General features: G+C 44.1%; 2 long non-coding RNA genes across 3 annotated transcripts in view; both read right to left on the reverse strand.

Moving 5' to 3' along the window:
- The window catches only part of LOC119718343 (uncharacterized), a 38,988-nt gene that overhangs the window by 10,423 nt on the left and 2,958 nt on the right, over positions 1-25,607 (reverse strand). The window lies entirely within an intron of this gene.
- LOC119718342 (uncharacterized) lies at positions 2,977-24,872 on the reverse strand. Of its 2 annotated transcripts, XR_005269340.2 has the most exons (3): positions 24,449-24,803; positions 10,883-11,557; positions 2,977-10,765 (listed from the first exon to the last, which is right to left on the reverse strand). It is a non-coding gene; the product is annotated as an uncharacterized lncRNA (long non-coding RNA). The 2 variants fall into 2 exon arrangements; XR_005269338.2 differs by having other exon boundaries at positions 2,977-11,557; positions 24,449-24,872.

The following is a 25,607-nucleotide window of genomic DNA, read 5'->3' on the forward strand; positions in this document are numbered from 1 at the left end:
CACGAACAAGCCAGCAATATATATTTTTTGTTCCCAAGGTGAAAAATACACGTGATAGTAACAAGAAGCCAACTTTCAAGCCAGGGTACCTATGCACCCTAGTTGGGCAATCTGGCTTCTTAGTGTCCAAACTCAAGTCAACACGTTTGGCTGAACATGGGACAATTTTAGGGAAGGCATTATTCAAACTTGCCAAAGTGATCTGGAGGCACCGGTGCCACTATGTGCACTTTTAAAAATAAAAAGGACCATTTGTAGGTGAACAGCCTGTTGGAGATCTGACAGATTGTCCCTCACGTCTTTATTTCAACTCAGCTAGAATGTAAGGAAAGAAAATTTGAGGATTTTAAATATCCTTGGTGATTTAAGTAGCTTAATTCAGCCCTGAAAATATACAAGTATGATTTCCAAAGCCAACCCCACTAATCCATACCAGGCTATTGTTTAAATCCCTGGACTTCTGGATACCTGCCTACCAAGGTGCACATCAGCCAAGCAATCAGGGTTTTACAGACTTAAGAGTTTGGGGTACCTTCATTTGAGGGCTTGGGTTCAAAGCAAAAAGTCTCAGTCCCTCTCCCCTCTGCATCCCCACACTCTGTGCAGGAGCTCAGCAGCATTTGCTCCACCTGTACTGCACTTGTGCAAGTAAACTTGGAATACAAACTGGAGTACAACTGAGGTAAATTTCTCACTTACAATCCCTACTAAACCAGAACTGTGTCTGAATAATACTAAAAGTCCCAGACAAACACTCCCACTAAGTCCCTTCCACAGAAGACAAGGCATCTGCAAACAGCCTTTCCCATCTGTGTGCTGTTACGAAATGAAACCCGGGCTCTTCGGGCTCCCAAAATCTCCCAGCTGAATGACTAAGGCTGCGCTTCACAAATATTTTAGACCACTTCAGTGCTGAACTCTTAAACCTATCTTAATCCATCCTCACTAAGTGCAAGTGTCTCTAATCACACGAAATCTAATTGAACGCTCTCGATCTCCATGTCTGTCAATGATTACATGAACTAACACAGCACTCACACAGGCCTGGTTAAGCAAAAATGAGAGGTATGTTACCACCCTGCCAGAGGCAGGACAGCTCTGCTCCACAGATCGTCCTGCTGGCCCGCAATAAATCCACAAAAACTAAGACCCTTCACAGGAAGCAAATCTTCCTTGTTAACCCCGCTTCCTGGGGCAGCCAACAAGTGCTGGGGATGGAGTTACAGCACACAGCTGGGAGGTCAGCACCAAAGTCCTGCTCTCCGCCTTGCTTCAGCTCTGACATGCATCGCCCCTTGTGCTGTGCTACCTTTTCTTTCCTATTTGCCAGCAGGGTTGGACCCACAGAGAGCCTGCCCCAGTCTTAAGTGGCAAACAAACCCGCAGACATCCCAACCACGTGCACTTGAATGAGGCCTGGTAGGCAAACATTGCTACCTGTCTTTTGAGATGTCCAGCAGTGAAAGCTTGTGGTCGATGTTTGTCCCTGTCCCTGCAGTTACTGTGACCACCGCTGCAGGCTTCGTGCTCGTGCTCTGCTTTACCCCGGGGCTGTGCCCTGCAGAGCACAGCTGCTTGCTCCTAGAGGTGACACAAACTGACCCCTTACCCAAGCCAGCAAGCTCCACAACAAAGATATCACCCTTGCTTCAAAACTGGCTGCTGGCTGGCTTTGCCCTTCTTGTTTTAAGTTGATCTGATACCACAGGTTACAGCACGTGAGAAGACTGCAGGGGACGTGTGGTATTAAAAAGCAGAAGCACCAGGAGAAGCCAGCCCTAAAGATTCCCAACCAGAGCTGAGCAATGGGTAGCGAGCAAGAAATTTGAAACTGCTGGGTGTTTTTTAGCGTGCATTCAGCATGGAACTGCTGTAAATTTACCACGGGTGGGTTTCTTATCTCGCTCAGGACTCACTTGCTGCAGTGGGTTGCAATCAGCCTGGGCACATGCATGTGTGCACCAGGTCCAGGTCCAGTACAAAGACTGATGCTCATTGCAGCAGCCAAACAAATTTTCTAGCTCATTTGATTTTAAAGCATGGAGCTGGAAGATCTGAAAGCAGACTTCTTTCTCAGTTTGAAATGCTTTTAATCTTCCTCGCAAAGGAAGTTTCTTCCGATTCCTTCCTTGCTTTCTTCTCTGCCTCCCCTCAAACTGCAGCCTCTCTGCTATCCTAACAAGCTATCAGGCTCTTAACACTTCAGTGCATTCAAACATTTCTTAACAAGAGCCTAGAGAAGGACCAGGAAGAAGGAAAATGATTATTCTGAATCCATTCCCTACTCAAGCTCTTACATTTTAACTGCACTCGAGCTGAAATTCATTAGCAAATTATAGGTAAAGAACTCAGAGAAAGAGTGAAAGTAGCTTTCAGAAAAATTATTCCCTGCAGTCTGGTTATTGAATGGATAAAGGGGGAAAAAATCCACATCAATATAAACATTTGTCCTTTGAAAAGCACTTTTTTAAAGCCACTCCTCTAAACTGGTGATTTTTTTCCTTTAAATGGTTAATATTAATAATTCACCAGTACTGAACTGATTCCAGCATTTTATTTCATTTTTGAGCTGGAGCTTTGCTTTTATCTTCACAGACTTAAGTCAGTCAGCATTTAGCTGAGATCACGTTAACATAATGAGACAAAGATCGCTCTGTGGTTAAGGCCCTCCTAACGCTGAGGAGCGCTGAGTTCAGTTCAGCTTCTGCCCCGGAGCATGTGTGGGACCCCAGGGAAGTCATTTAGTCAGCTTGCTCTTGAAGGAATATTTCCTCCATCTTTTCTATTAGACAAAAAGGAGAGCTTCATAGGAAATCCGTCTTTGGTTGCAGAAAAAAAAAAAAATCCAGAAACATTTCTGGACAAAACCTACAGCCTTTTTATGAAATTTAAGCCCCACACCATTTATTCGATTCAAAATGGCATTTTGGAGAGATGAGGGCTTCCAAGCAAGCAGGAGATGGTGACCATTCAGACATGCAGAAGCTCCGTCAGGAGCCTGGGAAGTCAGGTCGTTTTCCACAAAACCACTCAGATTTGACAAGTGGAAAATTCCTGTTCAAGAAGCTCCCTCCTAGTTTTGCAGACGAGCTCCAACTATAAATTATTCAGGGTAGAGATGAGCTCTGATTACCCAAACGTATCAATATTAGAAACAGAGGATACCTGCTCTTGGTTGGTACCTCCATGCACTTAATAATAGCGTGTGCCTAACGAGGGGCAGCTTCTTAATGTGAGTTATTGAATTAGAAGGAAACTTTTGACAACAGCTGCTTTCAAATGTCTCATTTACACTGTAAAAGCTGCTGCTTCCTGTAATAATTGGGAGGGAGAGGAGGGAAACCACACGTAAGCTGATCCGTGCCCCCAGGAGCTGTGCACGCAGCTCCTGTCAGATCAAAGAGGAGCCTCGCATGGAGTCTGAGGGGAGAACTTGGCCCCTGGCACTTTACACAGAAATACGCTGGAGCTTGCCTTGTATTTAGGCAGCACCCGGCCCGTATCTTTGATGTGTGATAACAGCGAGGCAGGTAGAGCATAAGGGGAGGCCTAACAAGTTATAGCACAAGTGGGAAACGCCGTTACAAGTCCAGGATGAACGAAATAACGTTTGTGCTTTCCTGGGAGAGCCCAGCCATACCTCAGCCATGGAGCGATCCAGACAAAGGGAAAAAAGCTCGAGACCCAGCAATCTGCAGACAGTGAATAAGCTTGGAGGTAAGGTGAGTGGCTGGAGAACTCAGGAGGTGGTTGAGCTGCAGAAAAAACCCACAGAGCGTGCACACAGGGACGGCCTTCAGAACGGCAGCCCCTGGGTCCCAGCCGGAGGGACAACATGCAGACGTGTGTAGCTCCATCACTGAGCAGATTTCGTTGTACATTCAGCATCCCTGCATCACATTACACTGCCTCCCTAATGAAAGGGATGCGGTAAGCCACTTACATTTTTGAAGGCAATTTCTTTTTGAGATGGGCACAGAAAGCACGCGGGCTGAGCCAAACCATCACCACGGCTGCAGATCACATCTCAGCTTCACAGGCTGCCAGCCGTCCTGTGCAGCACATCTTCCCTCCTTATTTTCCTACATCTTTGTCCTACTCAGGAATAAGAAGAGAGCACACAATTCCCACTACCAACGTTGCAGGATAGCCCTGCAATAATTTCTATTAAGCTTTGAGGAAGGGAACCTTTCTGTCCTGTTGCATGCACTAGAAGCCCAGGGGACCTCCATGTGCTATGTTTGTACGTTTTCCACTCACAAGCTATGGCCCAGAGATTCTCAGAAACAAAATCACTGCAGAAATGAAGTCGAGGTTCCTGCTCTCCGTTTCGTATTTATTGTTCTCTAAGGAAGAAATACCCTGGCTGGGTTTTTAAAGCGAGGCTTAAATCAGCACAGAAAGGTTGCGCAGGGAAGTCGTGTTTGTGCATGCTGCGCATGATTGAATGGCAAAAATAAGCTACTACGTAGAAAGCCCAATGTCATAAGACACCTAACAGAAAGCCAAGAAAAAAAAAACAACTTGGCCTGATTTGACTGGTTTTGCTTCTGCAGGATGCCTTCAGCAACCTTTTGTTCATCTTTGACTTTACAAAGAAACAAATGCAAAAAGACTCCAAGATGTTCCTTTGAAACTTTTTTTTTTTCTGTAAAGGGAAGGAGAGAATTTAAAATCCCTCAAAAAAATTAGGCTGCTTGTGAAGATTCTTATCTCCTAAATAAATCATTTGCTGCTACTCTTAAAGATGTGACTGATTCAAGAGTCAGAAGGAACATGATGGCTGAATGCACTTGTTAACAGCAACACATCATCTGTCTTCAGCGAGTGACCAAATGTTGGTTTAACCTTCTTAATCCTACAAACACCACGAGCCGAGCTGATGATTTTAGTGATCAGTGTCACCCCTAGGAGAGGAGGGAGGCAGAAGACTTGACAAAGTGAGTGGTAAATAAGGGCACCAGATCGGCTCTGGGCTCTGGCTCAGATACTGAGAACCTCCTGGTACAACTGAAATTGTCACTTTCAGCTGATGGCAATATTTTTATATATTTTTTTAATCATGACATTGAGACAAGCTTCAGTTTCAGGCCCAGAGTCCTTCTAGAGACTGCTTCTACAAGACTATCCCACATAAGCATAAATTTAATTATATCCTTGGCCAATTAGCTTTTTAAACTTCACTTATAAACCACAGAAGAAACTTGTTTGAAAGGAAAAGAATTCTTTAAAAAAACAACGTCTGTCAGGCAGTTTTAACAAACTTCACACAAGTGCATGCCAACACTTTTCTGAGCCATATGGGGATTTCTGTTGTCAGTTAAAAATTGCGAATACCCCATGCACGAACTACTGAATAAAGCTGTTTTTATTATAGAAGTAAACAGAGAAATTTTGGACGATTCTTTGCATTTCATCATTATTACCAACTTCAGGCACTTTCACACACATTAAAGTTTGTGCTGCTCAAAAAACCATCAAGCTTTATGAGTAGAAACAGACATCGCATTTAATATGAGCTTTTCAGCTAGAACAGCTGTAGCTGTGCGGAGCTGGCGCTCTCCAAGCCAAGAGCCATCTTTTTGTTCTGTGATCACACAGCGCCTCACGCCAGACGTTTATCCTCAAACCAGTAACTCTTCTGATAGAGGTTTACCCTGTAGGATCGATCTGGCATAGGACTGAACATCCCAGCTTCCACTGAAGTTCTTGTGACTCTTGTTTCTTAGAAAAGCTGCGGATACAAGCTTGCTATCACAGAAAAATCCCAAAAGTGAGGAACCCCAGGGCTCGGTCGGCTCCCCGTCCTATTCCCATCATCAGAAAAGCATAAGAGCAAGGGCCAACACGCTGTGAGCTGAAAGCCCCGATCCAGCTGCTCTGGCCGGTGCAGCTCCTTAATATCTCTGGAATTCCCCAGGCACACTTTGCAGCGGGATGAGCCCGAGCAGCTTGTTGGTGCGCAGCCGAACGCTCAGCACACAGTGGCCTCAGCACGGACAGAGCCTTTTAATCTGCCATTAAAATCCACCCCGAGCAGCGAGCTGAAGAAACGCTGTTTTCTTTCCGCGGTTCATCATCCGTGCTTCTCTTTGCTTTCTGAAGGCAGCTCAGCTGATCTCCGGGAGGCCGAGTGCAGATGGCACCGTCAGCTGCAGAGATGGCACGTCAAGTCAAACTCCTGACAGCACCGCAGACAGCTGGCCCTACACTGACAAACTTTGCAGACACGAGAGTTTTTGCAGCTAGCGGTGGCTTTGCAGCAGAAAAGACTCCTCTGGGGCTGTGCTACCGCAGGTGTGGGGGCACAGCTCTGCTGGAGCAGACCGGGATGGAGTTAAGCAGTGCTTAAAAATCTTGGCTTGTGTTCTGCAAAATGAGGGCTCTGGGATTGTTTAGCATCCTGGTCGATCCCTGGCTCTGCCTCCCGTGTTCTTCCTCTAAGCTGTTCTAGCTGAGCCTGGAGTTGCTGGGTCTCTCCTGTGCCTCCGAGGCTGCTTCTTTTCCTACCTCTGGTCCAAGCTGCAGGACCACCCCTGGCTACCTTCCTGGGGTGGCCCTGATGTTCTGAGATGCTACCAGGACACAGAGGTTTTCAAACCAGGCCATTTCCAGGTCTCTCACCTGTATTCACTGACAGACAGATCACCACGTGTTTTACACGCCAGGGAAATACCAGGAGTGTTGTAATACGTGGTAGATCCTTCAGTGGAAAGTTAGGAGTCACTGTTTCAAATTCCTCTTGAACTATTACAATCAGCCTGATTTTTTTGCTTTTTAAAGGAATTGCACTGACAACAATCTCCCTTATTTTAAAAGATTTTTATCAAAACCTGCTAAAATGCAAATTGCTGAATCTCTGCTATTTTGGAGAATGATAGTTATGAGTTGACAAACAGTCTCCTCGCCATCTGAAAGAGCTTGTCACAACACACATACATTAACCCTCCCCCTTCCCACGGAGCACAGTAAGCTAAAATATAAAAAAAAATAAGAATTTCTTTTCTTCTTCTACAGCCCATGGAGAATTATCTTCTTTGCAGGGCTCCTTGTGATGTATTGCTGCTCAATCATGCATGCACCTTTGAAACAGCATCACAAGTTCTTCCTGACAGCAAGGAATGTGCTCCTACTCCAAGGTTACCTTTGTTCAAAATATACAATAGAAAGTAGATGCTAATGAGAAAATAAATGCACAGCACTCTTTGGAAATGGCAGTGCTGAAGCTATCACCTTGCCTGAAGCAATAAATTCCAGGCGAGCACAGATTGTATTTTTAAAATTTATCACCTCCCAGGCTAACAAGCATTGATTACGTGTTTTTCTCTGAGTAATTGCCAATATCATTAATATGTTCAAAATTATACTTAAAAAGAGAAATCACATTCTGCGCTCTTCTCCACAGAATATGCATGAAGTACAAAGACTAAAACTGGCTGCTGGAGGAGAATCCCCGCCAGCCCCCGAGCTCTGTTAGGTGGCACAAGCTCAGCACAGCAGTAGGACTGTCACTGAGGTTCGGTGCTGGGGAGAAACCCTCACTTAGCTCTCGAGTCCCCCTCGGTGGTCCCAGCAAGCAGTCCCTGTTTAGGACCTCATGAAGAACAGAGCTCAGAAGCTCTGTAAGTGCTTCCAGAGCCAAATGCAGTCCGACTCCCCCCACACTTCACCTCCAGGTTGAAGCGAGTTGTGTTTGTCTAGGGCAACCTAATTTCTATCCAGCTAGGTCAACCAAAATAGTCAGTGGGGATTCCTTTCCCACCATTTGGTACAGAAAAGCCAGAATAAGCCCCTCCTTCAGAATTTTTCCTGCAGTCCTTGACCATGAGCATTTAGCATCTATGTCAGCACGGCCTTCCACTAAAAGGCACCCAAGGGCAGGGCACAGCAACAGCTCGGCTCCCACTTGCTACCAGAAACACTGCAGAGAATTTTTTTTTTTTTTTTTGCATTTCTGGGGTGGGAAGCCCCTTATTTTCTCACCGTTTCAGTGACGTTCTCTGGCCTCTACTACACCAAGGCATATCTGTACAGGGCAACCATGTTCCTCATTCTGGCTGAGAAAGAACTGACTCTTAAAAAAAATAAAGAAGATACTTGTTAAAATACTGGATTGAGAATGTTCCTCACCTCTGCGAGAATTAATACAATACTACTTCCCAGCAAAAGGGCTTGTCCTACCTTATTTAGGAATTTCTGAAGGTGCCTCTGGGTTACTGAGACAGGCACAAAAGCAGAGGGGAAGCCTGTGTGGAAGCCCAACTCCATAGCTCTCACGTTCACTCCCTAATCAGGGGTTTCAGAATCAAAATGAGTCCTGGATTAGCGTTTGTGACACTTATCTGCGTCGTGCTTCTCACATTGCCACTGCGCATTTCAGCCAAGACGCTGAAATCCTATCTCAAAAAGGCGTCAGGAACAGAAAAACCCTGGATAAGGAAGGCTACATTTTTCCCTACACAACACTATAGATAAGATATAAGCTGCTCATTTATCGGTTGTCACCATTCTAACAACGCTAAAACACTTCATTTTCTGAATACCATCCTTAAACACGTCTTGAAAAATTAACTAGCCTAAAAAGAACAAAATAACCAGAGCCCAGTGCAGATAAGAGAAATATTGCAGAAGAGGAGCCTTAAGAAATCCAGTGAACATTAGATATCCATCATGTACATTCGAAATTTCAGATCGAGGGTAATTATTTTAATGTGGAACCTTCAATCACTGCTCACCCTACAGAGCTTCCCCACGGATTTGAGTTTGAGTAATGTAGTAATGACAGCATTACCACTTGTAATAGAAAGAATCATTACAGCATCATTACCAAGGAATTACTCGTGCAATTAGTAATAATTCCCACATTCGGAGTCAAATAAGTAACTCTTTCCCCATTAATTTAATTTTCCCTGTAAGTGATAAGAATAGTTGCTTACCCGAGCCTGTGTTTTAGTGTACCTATCTGCTTCTTTGTCTAAATAATTCCTAATGCTCTGCTTTTGAAGAGCACTGCATCTACTCAGATAATTTCACAGGAATCAAACTATATGATCTGTCAGGTTACTGGGCAGGTAAAAAAAAAAATAATCTCATGTTTGACCTGGTTCCACAATGTACTCTAAATGGAAATCACACCCTTCAGATGCATTTACACCATGGGAAGGATGATAACTGAGGACAGTGAAGAACGTTATCCTGTGTGCATCCAGTTGTCTGAAGTGGCTTCCTAACTACTAGCAGTAAGCAGCAGCTCAAACGAGTATTGCTATGCAATTCCTGGTGCTTCAGGGGTAAAAATCCCATTAAAAGGGGTGAACATTCAAGCTATCAGAAAGAGCAGCCCAAGTTCAGAGTTCAGGACCATGCAGTGCATGGGAAGGGTTTTGTTTGCTTGGTGCTCCTCCAGGGAGGCTCAGGTAGTGATGTCTTCATCCTTTGTTAGCTCCCATTTCATCAGCCCCTCCATCGCAGCCTCCCTCTATAGATGAGATTTCAAGGAAGAATGTAACTCTGTGGTTTTATATGTACTTGCATAAAGTATTTTGCATCAGAGTGAACCGTACATATCGAGACTCCGGAGTATTTTCTTTAAGACAAATCTCACTGCAGTGCAGGTGAAGGTTGAGGGGTTTTCCTGGTACTTTCAGTGATGTCAATGGCAGAGGTTAACTTCCAGAAACCTTCTGTTGTCCTCTGCTTGCTTATCCTGGGGAAAAATTTGGCAACTCAGATCAATCCTCTTGTGCTGAACTGCCCTGCATTGTGCCAGTCCCTGTCCAGCCCTATTAAGAGACTGACAGAACTGATAACACCACACTTCCCATGTACTGTAACTACACAAAACGCCTGCAGCCAGCCCCCTCTCCCTGGAGGCATCGGGGAGCTACGAAGAGCACAGCCCTCGTCTGCACTGCGTTCCTCTGGGCTGCCATGCAGGACAGCTTTTCTTCCTGGCAGACCCAAGGAAGCGCTGAGCACAGTGCTCCCTTCATGCCCCTGGCTCCTTCACACAACGCTTAAGCGGGAGCCAAAACCTTACCCTAGGTATGGGCACTGACTTTTTGAAATGCTTTTTCTAAGTCCAAAGCACGCAAAGCGGGAGAACAAAACAGCCAACCCCATGACACGGCCCATCGGATGGATGTGCCAATCTCATTTCTAATTCTCTTACATTCCCCTTCATCCCCCAGCTCAGCTCTCTGCAGAAGCCCTCCTCAGCGAGATCTTACAGCTGCTTTATAGGGAAGCCGATGAATACGTTCATTGTTCCGACACAACTCCAAGGCACACAGTTCCTCAGTACATCAGACATTCAATACACAGAGGAGAACACTGTAAAGCAGTACAAGATACAGTAAGCAGTACTTGGATTACTATGAATAATTAACTAGAAACCATTGGATAGCAGATCTCCTGATGTTCCTCACGCAGATTTTTCCCACCTCACTGCTGTTACACACCGTCTCTTCGCTTCAGCTCGCGTTCCCATAGAGCTGCAGAGGATCTCTCGAGCCAGCAAAACTCTGCCATCGTGCTCCATGTCATGCAACCCTTCAGATACTAATCAGATGCCAATTTAGGGTTACTTCAGGTGCCTCGTCTACATTATACTTATGGCAAGATCTTTCCAAATCCCCGTAGCTCTCGTACTTGGAGACCTCTTCGTGCCCAAACTAAATTTGTTCTCAGCCAGACTGAAGCGTTTCAGTGCCAAGCATAGAGCTGCCGCAGCTACTGTTGTCTAAGAGTATAAGAAAGGCAAAATCTGCAGGGAGATGTAATATCTTTCATTAGATCTCCCTATGCAGTGGGAAAGCACTGGGCAGGCTTACAGATATAGAAGCCAGCACAGGTTAACTAAGCTCTTCTTCCTGCTACCTACCCCCTGTTTTTACAGCCAGTGATCACTCCTTAGTTTTCATCTCACGAAGCTGCACCAGCCAAGCTGCTTCTCCTGTGAGAGCCTCAACCTCCTGTCCTAGGATCAGAGGAAATTTCTTGTTCTCCATAGCGAGACCACAGCACAGCGCTGCTTGCACGGCAGCCTGCTGCTTGCTCTTTCAAATGCCGCAGTACAAGGGTCTGAGAGGGAGCACCAAAAGAATTCTCTGGAAAAAGCCAAAACTTCAAGCATCCTGTGAAATGCATTTTGTTGTTGATGTTGTTCCAGTCTTCTCACAAAGGAAAGACACGACGTGTTTACCTTAATGATTTTAGTACCAGGAACAGAAGCACGTTGTCTGAGGCTGGGTGCTGTTTTCCGTTGTTTGATACTTAAAAACAACCCTGGGTGGTTTGCTTCTGCTCTTTGAGAGAATTCGAAACTAGAGATCCACTTCTTGCCTCTCTCTTTGTGCAAAACAATTTTTTCCAGCTCTAGTGTCAATGGGCAGTAGTGTTGAAGGGCATATCACAAAAAGCATTAATGTCACAAGCAGGAATTTTGTCCCCACATCACTTCTAGCGAATATGTAGATTGCTTCAGAGGAAGGGCTCCTTCTTGGATGACGCTAACTCATTGTGCTTTGTAAAGCCTGAAGCTCCGATAACTTTTTCACTATGAGTGAATGAAAAAAAAAAATTGGCATTCCTCCAAACATAGTAAAATGAAAAACATAGAAACATCACCGAGCAATTTGTTCTGGTGGAGCGCTCCAGCTCTGGGGCTTGAGCACAATCCTGCAAAGCAAAGCCCTGCAAACAAAGCCCTGTATTTACTGCACACCACCCCCTCCCAGCATCGCTGGGACCTCAGATAGTGTCACACAAGGACCTGGCTCAGCCATTAGATGCCCCAATTTTGTGTTTCTGTATGGAGCAGTCACGTTCACGAGGACACTGCCCTCAATCCTGGAACCCCGGTGGAAAGAAGATGGAAACCGTGCCGTGGATCAGGCTTCCCTCCTTAAAACCCAGGGATGGGAAGTCCGCACCCAGGGGAGTATGAAACGGGTGGCCTCCACGGCCTTCAATTTCAGCTCCAGCGCAAGGAATTGAACTTGCCTGACCCTAAGCCCGAGCTAATAAATCCCCCTACAAAGCAGCGATGCTGTTTGCAATCACAAGCAACCATCACTGCCCTGCTCCGTGATTGCGCTGTGCACACCTAGCAGCGAGGGAGGTGAGGGGGGCCAGGAAGGGCTGGCAGCCGTGCTCGTATTTGTGCTGCGAGCAGTTTGGTTACAGGGGTGATCACCATGCTCGGCACACCGAGTGCTGCACAAAGATCATACAAAGAATTTGCCATGAATTAAAAATGAACGATACTTAACTCCCCCCCCCCATTTTCCTATCCTCTCAGCAGCATGCAGCACAGCAAGGTAACTTTTCAAAGCAAAGCCTCATCAGTTCTGACACTTTATAAAACACACAGCCTGACCTGTTCAGCATTTACATAGCTCACTGATCAATTAGGATGCAGCGCTAAACAGTAGTGCTCAGGACACATATTTCCCCACCTTGGCCCTCTTTGACCTCCCCACACAGTAATGAATTTTCTTCCTGCTTGCCCTGCAGAATGGATCAACCTTAATTATCTCACAAAAGACCAGCGTTGACCTGGATTTATTAGAAAATTGAGGGGCTGTCATACCAAACTAAAAACTTCGATGTCACATCGAAATTAACTCGTAGCACTGATACACATCCCTGCAGCCAGGACTGCGTGCGAGTCAACAGCAATATCAGCCTCTGAGTCAACTCCTGCAGACTGAAACGCATGGCAGCCTCTCAGGGAATCACCTCTTAAACAGCAGTCCTGCACCACCAGTCATCTTCCATTCTGTCTGCTGGGGGGGGGGTCTTAGCATCTTCCAAAGCCAGGTCAGATGTGAGGCCTCACTAAGGGGAGGGATTTCACAAGGATGGAAATCAGCAGCCACAAAGCCAACCTGGGCAACACGACGCATCTATAACTGGGAGGATGAGAGGCAGTGGCCCACAGCGCTGCTTTAGTATCAGAAGACCTGGGCTAAAAAAAGACCTTGCACAAATCATTTGGCTCCTCTGTAACACAAAGGGGAGATCTTCCTCACCAACTGCTCTGTTAGCGGATCAAATCCTTTATTAATTAAAGCTTGTGGCTACAAATGTATTACCATGCCCAGCTTCTACCAGAAGAAGTTAGGCCTAGATGGTAAGGACCTATTAAGTATATAGGTAGGCTCCAGACAAGACGTGTTAATTAAAACCCAATCATAAATCAGCGTAATTAGAAATAGAATAAATGTGAGATGTAGCCATAATGAGAGAGCCCTTCACGAATACAGAAGAGACAAATCACGCAATGGGTGTCAGTGCAGAGCGATCACACACAAGCCTATTTCCCAATCTAAGTTACACTTGAGGTGTTTGCCAGCGTAGAAGCCTCTGCAGCATTTCCTTGTCATTTCGGTGCCACGCCTGTCCTTGTACATGCCCAGAGCAGTGGCAGCTTATAAATATAATCGCTATGGATTGATGCACGTACAACAGTTCTATTTTAAGTATTACATTTTCCGAGGTACTCACTGGGACTCAGAAATGAGCCAGAGGACAGAGGCAGCTGCACGGCAGATCTTTGGTAAAGCATAGCTTTTTGCTGGGAAAATCCACGTTTTGAGAAGTACAAAAATGAGACTATGGCTAGAGTATCAAAAGTACACAATAAACCCAGCTAATGGATCAAAGGAATTACCATTACTTCAGCACTGTTCTTCCATGCGGGTAGAGATGCCTTAATTGTGCGATGCTTTGTCTGAGAATTGATGGGAAAACCTGCTGATCTGTGTGTGAAAAGGTCCTTGCATAGGAGGTTATTCAAATCAAAGGTGCCAGTTTTATCCAAATTTCAAACTCTCAGTATTTTTCTTCTTTCAAGGAACAAACCTTGCATATTGAACCAAAGGTACTAAAAATGCACTGATGTGCCTGCCTGTGAAGGACATCTTGAACTACCCCAGCCCTCTGCTTCTGCTGAATCCAAGACACTCAGACCCCAGGAGGTCACTTTGCAAGTGACATCTGGGGATCCATGAAGGCCACACCACACAACACAGTCTCAGACCTGGGGAAAAGCCAGGCCTGCACCCTGCTTTTGTATCTCTGGTCCAGTCTAAGGACTCAAAGTGAACAATAACAAATCAACTCCACTGAATACCCAGATCTTACTATGAGCCAGCAGCCCATCCTACCAAGTGATCAACAATAATTTCCATGCCGCAGTGAATTAGCATGCAGCCGTAGGATTCAGTCACTCTGCACAATCTCCAAAACAGATTTTAAACAGCAACACTTGGAAGACTTATTTATACTGTGGCAGTATCCAAATTAGAACTGGAGTCCTACAGTAGAAGATACCATATAAATACATAAGAAATTGTTCTCTTCTGCACCTTCCTCCCCAAGGACCTGCAATTTGACCAAAGATGAAGCTTGGAAAATAGTGGAAACTATCCTAATGGGAGCTCATAGACAGGATGCAGCTTTTAAGCAGCTATGGAGTATGTATCAGAAATCCCTGCAGATCTGTGAACTATCTAATCCACCCTTTTAGACAAGGAATCAGTCTGAGTCAACCTGTATAAGATTCAAAAGCATTTTTTCAATCTCTAATTCACAGCCTTCGTCAGTGATTATTTTACAGTGGAGTAATGGAGCAAGAAAATGATGTACTTAATATACCAAGTAGCTAACTTAAAGCAGCTATCTAAATTCATGTACTGCTCAGCTTCAACTCCAATGGAAGTTGCTATTTTATTTTTGTCAGCTTCTCTGGCATGTATCAATAATAACATCCAGGGAGCGATACCCACTTCCATCAGATAAGGACATATCACGATATTATCTGCCTGCCCGGAAAAGCTGGCTAAAGTTCTGAATCCCATGGGTCATTCCAGTCTGGAGAAATAATTACTAGTGGAGCCTGACATCTTTGACACAATCCTGTTTGCTTTTAAATTATGTACAAAGCCTTGTTTCCCTTCACACACCAGGAACGAAACAGCAGGAGAGATCTCCAAGCCCCTTTTTAGCCAGCAAAAAGCTGCATTCAGCATTTTCTCAGGACTGCGCTGCCAGTGTTTTTTTCTCTGTGCTTTTTCTGTCTGCTATCTTTCTCAGATGATCTGATGCCATTCTGCCAGAACCACGCAAACCTTCACAGCAAAGCATCTCATGAAGCCTCTATACTTCCTCTGACTGGTGACTTCAGCTTATGCTTTTGCTGGATTTTTTAGCACACAAACAAGGAGATCAGCCATATCCTTTATTTTTCTGAAATGAAGAGACAGCCATTTACACCTTTACACCAACATTTACTGCAACTCAGCAGTTACTTGATTTAATGCAACTCATAAAATTACGATTTATACTTTTTAGAGTCACAATCCTGGTGGCTCTCTAGTCACTGAAGTGCTTTGGGGTGCAGGCAAGTATCAAGCACATTACTCTAATACAAAGACAAGGTCTGTCTCTGTGGCTCCAGATCTGACCCCAGCTACTACTGCAGCTTCTTCCCCTGCCTGGGAATGACCCTGAATCAGGGAGTTTAACTGCAGCCCTTTTAGCTAACAGGCCAATATTTTAGCACTGTAACTATCTGACTGAGGCTACATATATATATAATGTGTGTGTGTATTTATACACACACACACACACACACACATACAGAAAGACTCAAGACACCCAGCTGCTTGGCACCAATCTAGAAACAACTCAAAAGCAGGGCATGGCATGTGCTACACCTTTGTGTACAGCTTCCCTCTTCTCTTAAAGTAGAATACTTCAAGATTGCAACCTTGTATTTTATTTATTGTCACCATGTATTTATCACACATCTTAGTTCGATTTAAAGCCACATGCTGAGGCAGCATCCCACTGTTTCCCTGCTTGTTCACAGACTGTGGACTGCACCCTGTAAAACATGTGCACAGGCATGCAACAGCACAAAAGTCAGCCCTGCACTAGTCTGCGCTGCCCCCTTGCAAGTTTGCTCAGGACCATATATTCCCCACCATCGCCTATTGTGCTATTTGCAAATGGAAGACATTTGCATTCAGACAAGTATTTAAAAGGGCTTTGGATTTGTTACAGAAGTCATCATTGGAAAGGTGGTGTAAATCAATGTGCTAAGGGTGAGAAATATTGATTTCCCTGCAAGGTTTATTTGCAGTATGGCTGAAAGACCTAATACTAAGAGACAACAAATTGAGCCATCTCAAAGCTCAGGGGCAGTTTGAACAGGGTTACAGGGTGCACAGGGAGCACAACCAAGCAGGAACCGTGCCAACCCCATGGCCAGGGACCAGCAATGAGGGAAGCACCCCCAAAATACAGGCAGTACCAGGAATAGTGGAGGGTCAGACCCCACAATAAAAGCACCTTTTCACAGCAACACAGTGCCTACCTGCCATGTGAGAGGCTCTTCCACACACCAAAGCTGTCTATGGATGATTTTCCACCACCTTGAGCTCCAGGTGTTCTCCAGGGGCCGTTTGGTGGTCACTTGTCTCCCATAACCCTGCACGGGGCTGCTGTAGGGAGCTGGGATCAACCCCAGGGGTCAGGGCCTGGGCACAGGAGAATGTGCAGAGCCTCAATGCCAAGGAGAAACAATTCTGTTGTCACTGTTGTTTGTTAAATATATATAAAAATAAAATCTTTGTTCTTTTGTTTAGTTATATGAGATTCCAGCCACTCTGTCACTGCTGGCCCAGCCCTTCTGTGCCCATTGCGCGCCCTCATGCAGGGAGCAGTAAAGAGGACAGGGGCAGTCTGGCCAGCCCTGCTCACTGTTCAAATCTTGGTGGCAAGAAGGTGCTGAAAGCATGAGAGAGGGTGAGGGCAGCACATGGCATCTTACAGGACTGAAGGAGCCCTTTCATGGAAGGGCACATCTCTAGGCTCCCAGGAGGAGAGGAGGCCATTTGGCAGGGCGCAGGTCATGGCAGCCATTTTAGAGCCCTCAAGAGGCAATACCACTGCACTGTGCTGGGGAGAGAGGCCTTCCCTGTGCAGGAAAGCACCTTTTTCCTGTTTCTTACCCCATTTTTCTGTCACAGGAGTGCAGCTGGTATCCTTCTCCTGAAAGCTACTCCAACAGTAGATAAGGCTGACCAGAAGTTACTTCAGGCAAAGTGGGTGCAGAGATCACCTCCCTTCTGGGCAAGCTGTTCCTCCCTCAGAATTTCACCCAGTGTCCTTAGAATGCAAGAGAGATTCTCAGAGCTAAGTGCTGCTTCACAAGCATGGTGAAGCATGTACACATGTGCAGGGGGAAGACACCTGCTAGTAGGGCAGAGACATGCCAGAACCTCCAGCAAGGGCCTGGTAGCATGACTGGGAGCAACACCATCTCCTAGCCCTGTTCATGGGGCAGTCCTGTTTCTTGTGCAACCCTGCTTTTTAAAGGGGAGATGGGATCACAACGTTGTTCGCTCACTCCTGAAGGAAGGTCTCACAGAGAACATCTCAGTCAGAACAAGATGGATGTGCCATACCCTTTCAGTGGGCTGCAAAAGCAAAGAGCACCAGCTCCGAGATCAGCACAGGGGAAACACTTCAGCTGCTTCAGGCCCACAGGGGAAGCAGAAGCACTGACAGCAGCTGAAATGTGTTAAGTCTTACAAACACAGGTTTTAGTCTGTTACTTCAGGAAATTAATTTCTACTGAGTTTTGCAGTTTCTTCTCCTTCTCCATGGGCCCTGTGATGGTCATTTGTCACTGCTGCTCAGAAAAAAAGGCAATTTTCAGGAAGGCAATGAGGCATTCGACAAGGTTTCCAGTAAGTGTGGAAACATCACACATTGTCATATAATCACACTGTAAGCAGCGACGCCTCTCAGACAAGTTGTATGGTTACATCTCTAGGTAGTGATGAAAGCTTTTGTTAGGTTTAAGAAGCTCAGCAAGGATATGCTCCAGAGCAGGGAAAAATATGAATAAGCAGGAGATGATTAGATGCTCAGTCTCACAGACATCATGCAAATAAATTGGTGTGGAAATCAGAAACCCCTTAGCGTGAGTCAAGTTCTGCGGTCCTCATTCAGCCCAGCCTCCCTGCAATGGTTCACCCTTAAGCCACTTTCTGGTAACGTTACTACTTTACCAGTTTGATAAGTCTCCTCCACACACACACTGATTTACATGAGTGTATAGACAGACCTTGCCACTGACATTTGCTAGAAACTTTCCCAAGGCCTATACTGAATTAGCTTTTCTCCCCAGGCAATTCAGGCCCTGGTGTTGAAATCCTGCAGCATTTCCTCACAGAGCAACTAAGTCCTGCCCAGTGTAACCTGCAGGTGTTTATTTAGTGCAGAAATCAGGCTATAATGGAACCAGAACCCTTTTGACCTTGTCAATGAAGGGGTTACAAAGTTTTAAGTACTCCCTTTGTCAGGGGTCATTAATTTACTGGTGACCAGTCTCCTTGACAGTTAAAAAGAATAGGACTCAGAGAAAAGAAGCTTGGGAACATGCCTTCCTTGTCCTGCCAGCCTCCCTGCCTTCTGAAGTCTACAGCTTCCCATTTTGCTGGGAAAAATCTCATCTTCCATCACAAACAATGAGTAATTCATAGTCTGGATACCAGGCAGAGGTCAGTGGGAAGGTACAAAATGGTATAAGTAACAGTAGGAATGAATACATTTAACTTTTGGCTCCTGTGGAGAATTAAGCCTAAAAGGAGGTGTAGCCTACTTCAGTCAATACTTCTATATCACTGCTTGTCTTTCTAAAGATATCCTGCTCTTCACACAGAAAATACTCCAGCTCAGGTGGAGTGAGCCATTTCTGTGGTTATGCGTGAGTAATTGTAATACTTGTAGGTGCCAACCAAAGGGCAATAAAACTGGTTTAACTAGCATACCAAGGGGCCCGTGCAAGCGATGCCAGTTTTGGTTTAGTTCTGAATTTGCGATTGTCATCTCCATCACTACTTACTAAGAGATATGTATGCTTTTAATCTAGTTAGCTATCAATTTCCAATTCAGGTTCAGAATAGGTAAAATATAGGGCTTATTTCCGTATTACCTTGTGCAGTTCAAGACCCCATTTTGGAAAGACCACAAATTACAGCCATTTTTTCCTTTCACATTTACCTGTGCCTTCACATCTGCATTGCACTGTTAAAAGGTTAAGGTCTAAGGCAAAGATTGAAGTTTGTCTGTGATAAACAGTGAGGAGCTGACCTCATATATTGGAATCGCTTTCTCCAGGAGCTAAAGAGCATCTTCCCTATCCCAGCTGCATATTTCCTCAGGTTTTTGCTGTTTCAGCTAACAGTTATTTCCAGAACAGATCTGGTCCATTTTGATTCCAGTGCCCTCTGAACAAATTGGTTGAAAGATGGAAAGAAAGAAAAAAAAAAAAAAAAAAAGGGAGAGATCTATCCACAACAGAAGTAGCTGCCTCAAAGAACAAAATAGGTACACCTCCAGATTTGAGACTAGAGATCTTAAAGAGACTAGAGGCCTTAAATGAATCCAGAAGAGAACATATCAGAAGCATCTGAGGGAGAGGGAGAATGTATGTCTAACTCTAGTTAACTGGGTCTAGTTCGGTCCCCAAACATCCACTTACTCAAAAACAGCCCTGCATTCAGAGGTTCAGTTTTCATTTTGGATCCTTACAGCAAGTGAGAAACTGAAACAATGAAAGACATGAGTAGAACATGTTAGATTTGCTTCTGTTCTTCTTTATAGCAATTTTGGTCTAGCTTCATTAACTTCAGCAAAAGCTGGATAATGTTCAGAAACCCCAGTTCAGACTGGGGCAATACTTAACCATGTACTTTACCTCACAGGAGCTGATACAGCTGAAGCAGACTTCCAACTGAATACATCCTTAGCTGCAATTGCAAGGTGATAGCTTTATAGAAATCAATGGGAAGGTAATTCATCCCTCATCTCAGACATCTGTAGAAGTGGCACCTTTTTTGCCCAGGGCAATATTATGGCTTCTCTCAATTTTATCTATCCATGCGCGGTCTGAGTTAGGTTTGTCACATTTCTAGCTGTTTAGAACGTCACTTCTCACACTTAAATAGCCACAAAGCAAGACAATGTTTGTAATAATATAGAACAGTCACTTACCCCTGAGCAAGTAATTTATCTTGGACCAGAGCGCCAAAGTAATAACTGGGATTAAAGATAAAGCAGTCAAGACAAAAAAAAGGTAAATCAATCACTACATTAGGATATTGGAAGAATCATTTGCATGTACTCAGAAAGTATGATACTTTCTATTAAGCCCAGCTGTAGCAGAATCCCAAATTCATAAATATTCATCAAATAACCTTTTAGCAAAACTCAGTGACTACGATGGTGGCCAGCTACAGAATTCAATCTAATTGAAAACCTGAGAAGTAATGAAATGATTGCATGTCTGTCTCTTCATTAAATCAGTGTGCAAATTTGCATAGATTAATTTGTGTCAAATTAATAGCTCCACTCTTGGCTTTGAGCCAAGAGAACTTATGATCAATCTATAGTTTTAATTCCATTCTGCACTACCAAAGTGTCGGGTGGTTTTTGCTTTTTTAGAGACAAAAAAATTAGAGCTGAATATGATTTTCACCACTTCTGTCATTTCCCCCTATTTCTTATGTTATGATGATTAATTATAATAAAATGTGCACATGACTAAAAAGCAAAAATGAAACACACTCTCAGCCACGGAGAAACAAGATCTGGTTTGATTCTCTGCAAGTAAAGACGCATTGGAATGCCTGAATCCTCAGCTACATTAAATTCAACAGAGGGTGGTGTATGTCTGGGGCTGAACAGGCAACTTACTTGCCTGTTTTCTGAGCAGTTCCCAAGACTGGGTATTTTAGTAGAATTTTGCCTGTCATTCGCTGAGTCCCCGGCCCACCATGCTCTACCTTTCCATAGGATGCAGAATTTGCAGTACCTACATGTATGTGGCTGTTTGATCCACATGATGTGCAAAATATATTTAAACATTTAATGTTTGTTATGTTGAGATCTGTCTGGAAAATAATTATTTCAGCCTTCAATTATTTGAAGTTAGTGACAGGGACAGACAGTGCACTCATTTACATTTTCAGCTTGCCTTTTTTTTGTTGTTGTTTTTTTAATACAATCAGGCTTTAATTCAGGACATTTGATTAATCAAACTCAGACCATCTGCTGCAGTCCTGTCTCCTGCTGATCTGCATTGCCTGCAGTGACATGCTTCAGGGCTGCAGTCTCACACTGTCTCTTCCTCTGTCAGCTGTTTTATTGCTATTCTGCTCCTTTCACCCAACATACAGTGACTGAGCTTTGTTTACTATGATGACCACTTACGATAGTCAGTGCTAGACAATTACTATCAAAATACAGGACATGTGCAAAAGCCAGTTACACAACAAACATACCAGAATGAAAACAGTATGAACCCAAGATTCCCTGTTAACCAGAAGAAACTCTTCACTAAGACAATTCAAATACTTCCAGTAGCAACAAGCAATTTTAGCTTCCTCATAGTTAAAACTTCCTAGCATTAATATGGATTCTGCATTCGTGTGATTTTTTCCTTTCCTGGTCAGAGATAGAAATTCAGAGTGAGGAATCAGACAGCATGAATTTACACAGCTTAGAGATTTAAAGGCACAAGAGGCAAGCAAGGTACATAATTTCCAAATGGGATTTCAGTTTAAATGGAAGGGGAAAATATTGCAGGCTTCAAATCAGAAGTCTCAAAAAAATACATCCAGAGAGCTTCTACCCCACCAGCCATCAGTCACTGCCGTGGATAGGGCACAGCTCTGCACATCCCTGGGTTTGGGCCAGCTCTTGCTGGTTCCTGTGGAGCTCCATAAGGGGCTGAACACACTGTGGTCTCTGCAGAAATAGGACAATAGCGATCTGAATGCCTTCGATAACAAGCATCCTCTAGCTACCAAGGCTAATGCAATAAAGAGAATTTCATTTTGGCATAAGAATGACATGATGCATTGGCAAGATTTCAATTATATGAGGCCAAAGAGGCAGCTTAAAAGAGTTAGGCCTTTATTAATCAGGTAACAGTGATGCTGCATTTCAGAACAGGCTTAACACCTGCTAATTTCATTTCAGGGCTGCAGAAGCTGAGTTAGCTAACTGAGCCTGTTGCAGAACAGGCACATTCAGAGCAGCAAAGGTATTTCTTGTCTTCATGAAATGTTCTTCTCTCTTCAATACGGACACTAAGCAGGGAGTAAGGAAAAAGGATGGTACCCTTCCTCCTTGAAGCCTGCCAATTCCCTGTGCAGCTAGAGCTGTGGGGGAAGGACAATAAGAAGCATCACAGATGCTTGCAGAATGCATTGTTGCAGTAGCTAATGTTTATTAAAAGCTAAGGTTTCAGTAACTTCAGAGGACTTGAGGCAGATTCTACAACAAAAATACTGGTGTAGGCCAAATTATCTTCTTGCTTTCATTCTGTTTGGAGACAATTTTCACCCCAAGGCTAACAATGAGAAACTTGAGTCAGATTTTTATAATGGAAGTCATTTTGCATCCTCAACTACAACGTTTGCTATCATCAGAAACTATAACGCTAAAACTGTGTGATGGTTTAATAGTTGATAATACAGCATACACCTCATTTTCCATGACAAAAAGGTATAGTAATAACAAGGAGCACTGCAAATCAACCATAATATACTGAAACAGGACTTATTTCACCAGGACTGGCTCTTACTACAAACGCTTATATGGTTCATTTATACGGTACAAAAGACAATTGTGAAATGACTGGAAACGTAATATGGAGGAATGTAATTGGTCTTGCTGGAGATTGATAGATGGTCATTTATGAAAAGTAGCCATCAAAGGTTGGATTGTCTTCTCAGTTTCACCAGAGTAAAGCAGCACAGTTATGAGATCAAGGAAAACCCCAGATTTTTACTGTCCAAAGGACTCAGGCTGATCTGAAGCAAGTACTTCAACAGAGAACTTTTTTTTTTTTTGAAACTGCCACAGTCCTTGCTGGCCAGATGGAATTTAAACATTGTCGTATCTAACTTAAGTCCAAAATGTTCCCAAAGTAATAGACTGATGAAATGTCTGTGTTATTCAGTCAGTACTATTGTTCAACACATTGCTTTGTTCTTCAGAAAGTTCTGCTGTAGAGGAATCAACTGAACTTCTCATATCAGACTCATTTCTAGAATCAGAATAGGAAATGAAGAATATAAGCGAAGATCTCTCCCCCCCAACCACCATTTCATTAAGATGAGTTAAGTGACAATCCTTCATCCTTGCAAGAACCCCCAGTTAACACCTCAGTAAGACTCGGAGCCCAGGGCAGTCTGCCTGGCTGCTGCACACCTGGAGTGTGCAGATGAGACATAGGGAAGAAAGGCATTTTGATGCAGTGAGAAACTGAGCCCTTTGTTTTGTGCCTTGCAGATGCTCTACTATTAGCCAGAGGTCCTCAGCTAGGAAAGGATAATTACAGCAAGTATTCGGACACCTGAAGAACACCAGCTACTGCAGACCAGACAATGCTTCCATGCCAGGTCCCCCTCACCCACCTCCAAAAACAAAAAATTCTTATGCAATCGAAACAATTCTGGGGAAAGGTTTATTTCTTCTTTCCAGTCTTTTCAGCTCTTCAAAGCCTTGATCCTATAAGTTATCCTGTTGTTATACCAGTATAAGCCACCACAAACTCCTATGGACTGTACCAAGAGAAAGTTATCATAAGTAAAAGGAAGACCTGAATGGCTTAGAAGTCCAGATTATTGAGAAAGCAGCGACAAGACTCCCCTTTCTAATTTCAAGCATAAAACAAGTCCTTCGTAAATGTATCATGTGCCCCACTGCAGTGAGACAGCCCACAGTGGCAGGAGGATGCAGCAGATACAAGAGGTCAAGCACTTTCTGTTCCTCGGGATCAAGCATCTTTCATCCCCTGTTCAACATTTTTTATTTTCAGAGCTCTCAGTACAATAGGTGTTGAACTCTTCTGAAAATCAGTAGACACCTGTCTACCAAGAACTGCTGAGTAGCTTTATTGATTGCTCTCGAAGCGGGCAGACTTATATTTCATAAACAGCGTATCAAAGTTCAAGTATAATGACTGAGGACAAAATGCCAGTAGAAGCATGATAAAAAGTTTCCAGTAATAATTGAATTAGCTTGGCCATATATCACTGGACTTTTTTTGCATGCCCAAACAACCCACAAACAGTAATTATGGTTAGCTGTAAAGAGGACGATAAGCAATCATAACAACAAAAATATCACCCGGGTCTCATATATGTAGCAATCCACAAAGTATAGGATAACCCCAGTCCAGCTTTTCCTTTTGCAGGACACAGTTCTCCCTTCCCAGCAGACTGTCCCAGGGCACTTGCAAGGACCTTGGAGCAAACTGAAAAAACAACCTACATGATCCCCACTTCAAAAGCCATAGAAGTGAAACACTACAAATGGAAACATTCAGCATCAAATTAGCCAGGGGACTGCTGCTTACCCAGGACTTAAAAACATTCAGGTCGCAAGACAGCTTCATAAAAACGTGTTCTACAGTAATAAGGGGAGAAATCCCCCCCCAACACACACCATTATAGCTACAGCCCCTTAATTAATAGATCATTAGAGCATGGCTGAACATCCGGGGAGGTGTGAGTTGCAGGATGGAGACCAGGGAGGGGGCAGCAGGCAGCTGGCAGCGATTCATGGCTTTTCATCAGCCAAAAGGATGCTCCCCCTCCACCACCAGCTGCTGCTGGGGGAGATGGAGTGGCCCAGGTGAGAGGCTGCTTGCACCTGGAATAATTTACCAAGTTAATAGCTCTAAGAAGCAAAACATAGCCCCTCTTTAGATCTAGCAGCACAGAGAGAGGGTCTTGCTCCAAAGGCAAACCTTCTGGGGTCATTGTGTGTGTCTGGCTGTGCTGTGGAGTAATTAGAACAGCTAAAAATGAGACACGGCAGCTGACCTGCTTTCCAAAACCATCATGATCTTTGGTATTTTATTAACAGTAGTGTGCTACCCTGAGCTGCAGGACAGCACAAGCAAGGTGCAGAAATAAAACACAAAGAGCCACATACATCCCTTTAGCCTCCATAAGAACAGATGAGATGCAAACATGCACGAGTCTCCCTTCAATACTGAAGGTCTGCCTGCGAGCAGAGAATTCCTGGAAAATGAAAGCTGATCTCTCTAGGGGCAGATTTCTTTCTTTCCTTTTTCTTTCTCCAAGTGACATTTAAAGACAATGAGACCCCTTTGTATTTCAGGTACAATAGCTAAGCAATAATATTAAAGCTTTGAATTTGCACAGCACTTGCCACCAGCAGCCCTAGCACGCTTGACAAATATTTAAAGTGGGCTTTTCCAGAGCATCTGTAGGAATTAGAAGTGTAAATCACAGAATCTGTAATCTTTAGAAGAAATCACACTCTTAATGTTAACTTCCTCCTTGTGGTGTGTCTGTGCCTTTGGTGTTATCAGGGCCAGTGTTCTCAGTGCTGGTAAAAACACATGCCTAAAATTAGGAACCAGACTTGGGCACCTAAATAAATATCTAACTCAATAGAAGCGACATGATTGTGTTTTGTGGGCTTGTTTGTTTATTTCATGCTATTGTTGTGTCTCAACAGAAAATTCCTTTCCTTACATGATGATT

This window comes from Anas platyrhynchos, chromosome 14, assembly GCF_047663525.1.
Source record: "Anas platyrhynchos isolate ZD024472 breed Pekin duck chromosome 14, IASCAAS_PekinDuck_T2T, whole genome shotgun sequence".
Taxonomy (NCBI): Eukaryota; Metazoa; Chordata; class Aves; order Anseriformes; family Anatidae; genus Anas; species Anas platyrhynchos.